This window comes from Branchiostoma belcheri, unplaced genomic scaffold (genome assembly GCF_001625305.1).
Source record: "Branchiostoma belcheri isolate BF01 breed outbred unplaced genomic scaffold, Haploidv18h27 scaffold14, whole genome shotgun sequence".
NCBI lineage: Eukaryota > Metazoa > Chordata > Leptocardii > Amphioxiformes > Branchiostomatidae > Branchiostoma > Branchiostoma belcheri.
The window spans coordinates 2489026-2498988 of record NW_017802824.1 but is presented as its reverse complement, the minus strand read 5'-3'; positions in this window follow the sequence as shown (position 1 = coordinate 2498988).

The following is a 9963-nucleotide window of genomic DNA, read 5'->3' as shown; positions in this document are numbered from 1 at the left end:
AGTTAAAACTTTTGGTCCAACACAAAAAAATTCTCTCACCTAGAGCGTTCGACCAGTCACTCTGGTCTTCCTCAGTAGACTGACCCAGTGAGGCTTGTCACGTGGCTTCTTTGAACTGTGACGTCAACACTGGGTCAAAGGTATCTAGTAGACGATGTCGACCCCCGTCGCGGTTCAATGTAGGGTGATGGGCCCTGGTGTATAGGGCTTCCTTCACCCCTCTCAAGAAATAGTCTTGTTCAGTGTCTAAAATCTTTACAGAGTCAAGTGAAACAAAATGTCCGAGTGACTCTATGTGGATGTGTTGAGACACCTCTGAACTGGCAGAGCTAGGCCGTGTATGTTTTCATGTAGGAAGGCGCATCGACATGCCCTTTATACTTCCACGACTCCTGCTGATAGCAATTTACGGAGGTACTGAACCTTAGGACGGCACTAAATCCCCGTGTAAGCCGGGTAGAGGATTCAGACTCGTAAAAACAATGAATTTTATCGATCTACGCTTATCGAGTTGATGTGGGATCAAACGGCGTAACCTGTAAGAAATAACCGCGCCTGAGCTATACAAGAGCGATTAGCCTACTTTCTAGAACAACAGTTGGCTGTAATTAAAATTCCAGCCTCGTCCTATCGCCATCCAGGAAGCTGGGACTACTCTCCAAACGTGAGCAAACTTTTAAAATTGTTTTTGCATCCATCGCAATCTCTCGTAATTAGGTTGAGATCAGTTCTTGCGTGTTAGTTGATTTGCGGAATATTTTCACATCACAACATCTCATGTATCGGGGATTACGATGGGTATAAGCTAATCATTAGTGGTTGTGGAATAATTAATGTTCAGTCATTGGGCATTGGCCTGCATCGGTTCTTCTGTTTTGGAAGGTCACGTAAGAGGATGTTGATTGTAATATAAGTGGCCCATCTGGCTGAGAATCAACAAATATTTTTCACTTTCGTCAACAGGTTTTGGAATGTCCTCATAGATTTGGATATTCAACACACGAGAACGTAATATTTAATGTATTAGTAAAACCAGAGTATTTACGTTTTGGTTCGTTAATTTCTACATCTATGAGCATGCGCTACTGCAGCTTTATTTATCACTCAAAACTGATGAATGAAATAAACTTAAGAATGGATTGGCACAGAACAATCCAATCTGGCTTACAAATTTACACATCTCTATACTATCTAATGTAAACAGGGTACTAGTATTTACATTTTGGTTGCTTAATGTCTATATCGATGAGCATGTGATACTGCAACTTTATCTATTGCTAAAAATTGATGAATGGAATAAAACTTTCAGGCACAGAACAATCCAGAGTATTTGCTACTAGACACAGCAGTTTTTAGGTCACAAGTTTACACACATCTCTGTACTATCTAATGTAGCAAAAAACAAAGTATTTACAGTTTGGTTGCTTAGTTTCTATATCGATGAGCATACGCTACTGCAGCTTTATCTATTGTTCAAAATTGATGAATGGAATAAAACTTTCAGGCAGAGAACAATCCAGAGTATTTGCCACAAGACACAACAGTTTCTAGGTCACAAGTGTACACACCTCTCTGCCCATCAATACCAACACCCCCTGTGATTGCCGCGAGCTCATGGATCTACCGCCGATGGTCCAGAACGGTCGTTACTATCGATTTTACAATGTAAAAATGATTCGAAAAGAAGTCGAATTCTTTAGACTCCATGTAACACGACTGGAAACGTTTGAGTTTCCATTCAGTCTTCGGAAGATCAATAGACTCATTTTAGAACCCACAAATGAGTTTGAGACAGCGTTTAAAAGGCATTCATCCAAATCCTACCATACTTGTTGCTCCCCTACAACATTAGTGGTGACAAACTGTTGATTTAATTTTATTTGATTTATTGAACGAAATTGCAATACATGTACGCGTGGGACATGGACAGTTGTTGCTGGTGTTGTGAACCACTCATAGAGTATTACAATTAATTAATTAATTTTATTATTGTGTCTTGCGACATTGTCACCCAGCCCATATGGGCTTATAAGACACCAGTACAGAAGTCACATGATTGTAGCACAAGTAGAAAGTAAACATAAATCCAATTGCCAAGTCAAATCAAAGGCCATGTTGAAGACATCAAATAAGGAACTTAATACAACGTTATAAACACATACAAGACAAACCAATTAATCTAAACAACATACTTAAGTACATCTTAACGACTAGTATCATCGTATCAGCCTTTTTCATGTCCATACTTAATTTCCTGTCCATGCTAGTTGTAGCTGCTAGAATATTACTACTTCTATATATATATAATGACACGTCTCCGGTCCGACTGATGCTTCTGGTGAGTGAGCAGCTCCAATAGCGAGTCGGTAACATCGTCTGTACCTGTTCACGGGCACTCCCAATAATCTGATTTCATTAGTTTCAATCGGTCGTATGTAGCGACCCGAAAGCTTGCATCTCACAACCTTAATCCTATCCATCTCTGACTGTCCCAGCTCATTTCCTTTTCAGCTTGCTCGCTGTAGTCTTCTATCACTGTTACCTTTTGTTGCCGAACTGATGGAAAATGGTTCCGAGTCTGCGATGAATGTGTTAAAGTCACAAAAGGAGCAAAAGGACGAGCTCATCAGCACATGTTTCGCCGGGGGCAACGTCTATCAAAGAGCTGCATAAAATGGGTCCCTGTTGCGTTGTTCAAACGGAATGCCGGATTTACGTACGGGCATTCACAAAACGCCATCGTCATTCTAACGTACATAAGGAGGATTACCTTTCTAAGAAATCGCGGAGGTGAAGAAAATGTTTCTCTCAACGTATTCCCAAGTCATTCCGTCTGGATAGACACCAGTAAGCATGCCTAGTACGTGACTGAAAGTTGCTGAAAGTGGCAATCAAGTTGATATAGAGTCATTGTAACTTTTTACGTTCTTTAGGGCTTACATTATACTAGAAAGATAATATTTGAAAAGCAAAGACATAATGTGGTCTGCTCTGTTAATTCTTACTCAAACACATTCATATATATGGTTACATAAGTCTAAATCCCCCCTGCTATAAAATTGCAACATGATGATATGTAACCCAACACCAGTTGCCTTGGTGACAGACGTCTGGTTCTGGTCATTGACCTTTTGTATTTCGAACGGAAGAAGAAGAGGAAACGATTCGGTAAACATAAATATCTGTGTAGTTCCAAATGATCGTAAGTATGAAACTTCTGACACATGATTGCACCAAACTGCAGTAGATTTGTCGTTAGAAATCATGAGATATGGAGCCAATGTTCACTACCAGGGCGTGGTTATGGCAATATGTGTAGATTTAAAATGGTCATAAGTACGGAACTTGTCACATTTTGCACCAAACTGCAGTAGATTTGTCGTTAGAAAGCATGAGATATGGAGCCAACGTTTACTACCAGGGCGTGGCTATGGCAATATGTGTCGTTTTAAATTGGTTAGCATGACACTTTTCACATGTTCCACCAACCTGCAGTAGATTTGTCGTTAGAAAGCAGCAACATGGTGACATATGGAGCTAATGGAGCTAACAGGCCATGGTTATGGCCATGAGAGAGGCCATAAGATCAGCTAAATGTTGCTCGTGGTAGAACTTAAAGACATAGCAACTGCTAAAGATGATGCTTCTAAACCAATTGTCTCTAAAATGTTGCATTAAAGCACCATCATTCGTGCAGCAGGGGAGAACAAAACGGTTCCGTGTGCCACGTGTGGGGAGGGAAGGGGACGGATAACGACCGTTATTTTGGACCTAATGGAAGATCTGACAGGACATTCCTCTCCAACCAACGCCAGGTCTGAGCGGCAAGATTATAGGCCTGTATGGCTCAGAAATAAACAATCTCTGCAAGAAAAGTTAAGACGACTGCAAACTGGGCGGATCAGGAAGGGTGCCGTTAAGATTTTATGTACAGAACAAATATGGTAATGGCATTTTATTTTATTTTACAGTATTTTATTTTCTTTTATTTTATTTTATTTTATTTTATTTTATTTTATTTTCTTTTATTTTATTTTATTTTATTTTATTTTATTTTATTTTATTTTATTTTATTTTATTTTATTTTATTTTATTTTATTTTATTTTATTTTATTTTATTTTATTTTATTTTATTTTATTTTATTTTATTCTATTTTATTTTATTTCATTTTATTCTATTTTATTCTATTCTATTTTATTTCATAGATACAGCTATACTTTCAGAATTATATAGGAAAACGCCTGTGTCAAATTGCTAACATAATGCTATTGGCTCAAAGAAAATGCCGTTCGTTTAAGATTTACGTTCAGAATAAAAGAGACATTTGCTAAAGTTTAACGTTTTAAAAGTGACAATGATGTGCAAAAAGGCTTTCCCTGAAATATTGGAAATCAATGCTGTCCTTTTTAATAAGAGATAGATCCATTAATATTTTATTTATTATGGATCGTAAGGTCTACAAGATGCATTTTCCACACACTTGCCCTTTATGGTATTGAAGAACAATTTTTCACAATTCTTAATTTATCTTGATATCACTAATGCTCTATCACAGAGAGATGGTACATAATGCTTGTACCTGCGCTGCAAACTATGTAAGGCCACACCGACTTAATTTTATGGATGACATCCGCGAATGGATTGATTTTCGCCTGTTCTCAGAAAAAAATCACGTCCACCGAGGCTCTAGGCCTCTAAACTAGCACTCTACTCCATGGTAGTTAGTGACAATACGGAGAAATAACTCTGGATCGGATGGCACCCAGGTCACCGAACGATGGAAAGAACTCGTGCCGATTCATAAATTCCGCAAAACGTCAGCATGTGCCGGCTTGTCGTATACGTCGCTATGTACCGCCGCAAATTCACAATACCAGCTTTGTATTCCTGTGGTTTAGTAGATTTGTTAATTTTTTAGCCGGAATCTTTTTTATTCGCCGGCGCGCACTAGTTTTGGGGTCTGCAGAGGATGTCATCCATAAAATTAAGACGGTGTGGCCTAAGTAATGAATGGCTACCTCTTTGACCTGTCCTGAATCAACAGAAGGTATATTAGAGATGTTAGTTTTTTAAGTTCTGATAAGCAGACAAAGAGCACGACGTGCACAACAATAACAAGCCTATTGGTGATTAGACTGCCGATCGAAACGATTTTGATTGCCCTTTGAAAAGATCTAGAACTAAGGAAGGCTCTCTGGATACCAGAGCTGCTGGTCAACGGCCAATTGATTTTATAATCCCATGTCTCAGAACATGCTGAGAGTGGAATATCAACAATGGCTGAACATTAGCCAGAAAACTATGACTGACCCTCAGCAGGCAGGATGTACTTTTGACTTGGCACCATACCCATTGGCAAAATCAAGCCTTACCCTCAGCAGGCAGAATGGAATATCAACAATAAGCTGAACATTAGCCAGAAAACTATGACTGACCCTCAGCAGGAAGGATGTACTTTTGACTTGGCATCATACCCATTGGCAATGCAAATGTCAAGCTTTACCCTCAGCAGGCAGAATGGAATATCAACAATAAGCTGAACATTACCCAGAAAACTATTATCCACAGCATGCAGGATGTACTTTTGACTTGGCATCATACCCATTGGCAATGTCAAGCTTTACCCTCAGCAGGCAGAATGGAATATCAACAATAAGATGAACATTAGCCAGAAAACTATGACTGACCCACAGCAGGCAGAATGTACTTTTGACTTGGCATCATACCCATTGGCAATATCAAGCCAACACCAAAAACCCATTAACCCAGCTCTTCCTATTGAGTTCAGGGTACAAATTGCAACAGAGGGCCGTTATTGTTTTGTGTTATAGCTTTGAGATATAGTTTCCCCTTTTCCCCTAGTGTCAGCACGGTTTTAGGATATAAATATTTCATATCATCCGTGATCCGTTTTCATAACTGCATCGAGTGGCAATAAATTCTCTTGTCTCTAGCATTATGCTTTCAATGAATTTTCTTCACAACCTCGAGACATATTTACCTTGTTAATCCAAACAAGAGACAATGAACCTACATGTTCTTAATGAGTGTATTATCATGGCATCTAAAAACATTTCATTATTGTTCTTCGACAATAAAAATGTGGCGTTAAAAGATTTATGCCTAGATGAATAGGTGTGATATATAAGGATTTAAAAACTAATATATCATATTTGGTTCTCATAATGACACACGCTGAGATGCTGATGACTGTTGATATAAATATTAATGGTGCATTATCATGACATACAAAAACCTTTAATTGTTTTCTTCGACAGTAAAAATGTTGCGTTGAAAGATATATGTCTAGTTTAGATAACACTTACATCCCTTGGAACATTAATTAATGAATAGACGTGACATAGGGATGAAGTGGTGAATTCGCAGGAGGTTAAAAACCAATTAAAACCATAAGGAAACTGCGATAAGGTGTAACATGCCTTTGTAGGGTATTAATTTCAAGATCCCGGTGATCTGTCAGTGTACTTGTATTATTGATGACTTCTTGCTGCTAGCATCGCCAATCAAAACAACGGTTGTTCATCTAACAATAATTATGCTATTTACATGTATCGAATCAAGCGTGACAAATTTTTACTCAATGGTATGGACAGATTCGTATATATATATATATATATATATATATTCAAGTGCAATAACTCTCACGATACAAAAATAGGCAAATACATAAAATACTGTCTTGTCGTTAGAGAAAAAATACGGAAACTCATGATTAGCCCTATGTGGTTGTATCTTATACTAGCTCTTGTTTTAGTACTTGTTTTGTTTTAGTAACTAGGGTGTTAAGCTTCATTTTATAACTTTTGTACTATGTTCAATAGTCGTCGTCATACATTGCAATAAAATTATTCTTCTATTCAGTGGTATTTCATAATTTAGGGTGCAAAGTGGATAACGTACGCTGGGTAGAATACATTCTTACAGCCATAACCTGGACTTATTACCTCTTGGCGACAATAGATGAGAAACTTCTTGACCTCTGTGTCTTCATGTAAAGCTTAATGGTGAAAAAGTGCCCTTGAAAGCAACCATGGTCGTCAAGTTTTTCATTATGGTTCTTACATTGAAACACGCTGTGATTCTGATGGTTTTTGATATAAATATTATATAAGGGTGTTCTTCTGAGATAAGACATGAAATATAGTTATTAGGTGCAGGTTTTACATGATAAATGGAGTTTGTTTGGAACTTCAGGAAATAACGTTTCAGTTTTCAGTCATTATGACAACATGCTATATGTATGTCTGTAAAGTTAAAAGTTTGTAAATGTATTCTTTATCTAATTATAAAAGGCAATACAGCAATATAAAGTAAAATACACAAGAAGAGTGTGCCGGAGGAAGGCAGAGACTAATTTGCTCTTGATACCCGATGCCTTTCCCGCAACTAGAAGAAAAGAAGCGAGCAAGTAACCAGCAAAATTAAAGATAAATAGATAAAATAGCAATACATAGCTGGTCGTTAGCTCAACATTTGAATTAACAAACAAAATAATAACAAATAATAACAATTAATTGAATACTAACTAATAACGTAATCCAGATAGATTATTGCTTAACAGAAGAAAATTATATTTTGTACAGTTTGTAAAGTTTGTCACGTTTAAGCTGTAGTTTGTGAAGATCCACGTAAGGCCACAATGACTTAATTTTATGGATGACATCCTCTGAAGATCCCCAAACTAGTGCACGCGGGCGAATAAAAAAATCCGGCCAAAAATAAACTGCTACTAAACCACAGGAATACAAAGCTGGTATTGTGAATTTGGGCAGTACTTAGCGACGTATACGACAGGCCGGCACATGCTGGCTTTTTGCGGAATTTATGAATCGGCACTGTACGTAGTGTACGTGGAGCTTCGGTAGCCTGGGTGCCCAGCTCCGTGTTGTCGCTAACTATCATGGACTACCCAGGCCTAGAGCCAGACCAGAACCTCGGTGGACATGCATTGTTTTTAGAACAGTCGAAAATTAATGCGCCTGCGGATGTCATCCATAAGATTAAGGAGACGTGGCCTAAGCCGTAATAACCATGCTGCAGAAGTATTAGAACAGAATAGTTCCAACAGACGTTTGTCATAGTTAATCAAACTTTCAGAACTTTAAATTGAACCGCTATTGACCAAAGCCATTTTCTACAACAAAGAAATCTCCATTTCCAACGAAACCAATTTCACTCCTGGCGAGGTATAAAGAGTCGTCTCTTGATTAGAATCTGCTACTATTGTAACGTTGACTCCAATGTAAGTATAATCGTGGGCATTTAATTGGATAGCTATACTTAGATCTGCTTACAGCTTGACTCTAGATAAACTTTGGTCACTACGCATTTGATAGTGAGCCAATATTCCTTTTACACTTTGTATTTGAAACACATTCTATCTGGTAAAGTTCCATTGCTGTTATTGTGATCGATAGATGCATTAGATAACATGGAACTATAATCTTTCCTTGTGTGGGGGCAGGCTTGGTAACCTTTTATGCATGAAGCATGCTAGTATATTCCTCATAATGCGTGACCAGCGTAAGTATAGGACACATATCGAATGCATGAGCGAGCAAAGCTGTTATTAAAGGGTGAAATATGAGTTTCTGCTGGTCGACTATTGGTTAACGTGATTGGCCACAGGTTAATGATGCCTGCCTTCGTCAATTAGTTTTAAAGGCACCCAGTCAATTTTCTGGTCATCTTTTAATGCAGTATGTTGAATGTATCACATTTCATCATAGCATATTGATATCTGTGAGGCAAATATGCAATGTCGCTAATTACTGAAAACTGTTCGCGTTGCTTGTTTCATACTGAAGACTGGTTCTAGCTATTTCTAGGTGGTACCAAAATGGAACTCCTCACGTAGCTTGTTTTGAGGCTATTACAAAAGCTTCAGGTATGAAATGATGACGAAAATATATGTGCTAAGAAATGGCAGTACATGTCACTTTCAGGCAAATTTTCTCATCCAGAATATTTTTGTTTTGCCTCCCTACATTGGATGCCTTTAAATTCTAGTTTCAAATGGGCTGTACATTCATACATGGACCTTAGATATACCTTAGCAAACAATATTTCTATTCCGTCTAATTACCCTCCATGAAAATGGGGGTACTGTTTTTACTCCGTTTCATGTTTGGTCTGATATCTGAAGATCGGTGAGAAGGAACTGTACGATATTTGGCAGATTGATGGATGGGGCCTTGGAGATTGTGTAGGTTGACTTTGAGCCCCTGGTGATTGACCTTGGTACTGCAGTTTAATTTTTTATTCTGTTGTTTGCGCGTTATGGACTGTTTGTGCGATATTAAGGTAGCATGTAGTTGTTATTACCACGGTTTAGTGGTTTAAATTTGGGCTTCCTAGCTGTTTGCGTTTGATATTTACAATATGTTTAAAGTTGGTCTTTTTGTGTTGAATGTTTGGAAAATCTGGTGGGTCGTTTGGTATAATATTTGGTATGTGGGTAGTTGTTGAGTCTCTTTGCGTTTTAGAGCGCATTAGCAGGTTGTCGTATATTTTTATTGCCTAATTTAAAAGGATTTTCATTTTTTCACCCCTACTTCATAATAGGATGGTCTGTTTGACCCAAAAGTTGGGACAGATCTAGAGTGTTTTTGTTTATATACCTCCAGCTGGCAGGCCAGGCTGAGGCAGCCCAATCTATTTTTACCCCTAGACAGAGACTGAAGGAAATATAGTCCCGTTGAATGGGGTGCTTGAGAGGTCATTGACCTCACCTCTTCACTATGGTTGGTTGGCTGGTTTTATTATAGGTCTGTTAGTGCTGTTAATGATATTCATGGCCATATAACGTCAAATTACATTTAAACCCATCTGCCTTCTTCTAACCATTCTTCATCTTCATCTGAACATACCTTCCATATACAATGAATACAGGTGATAACATAAATAAAACCTTACAACACCAACCTCCTCCATGGAGGGAA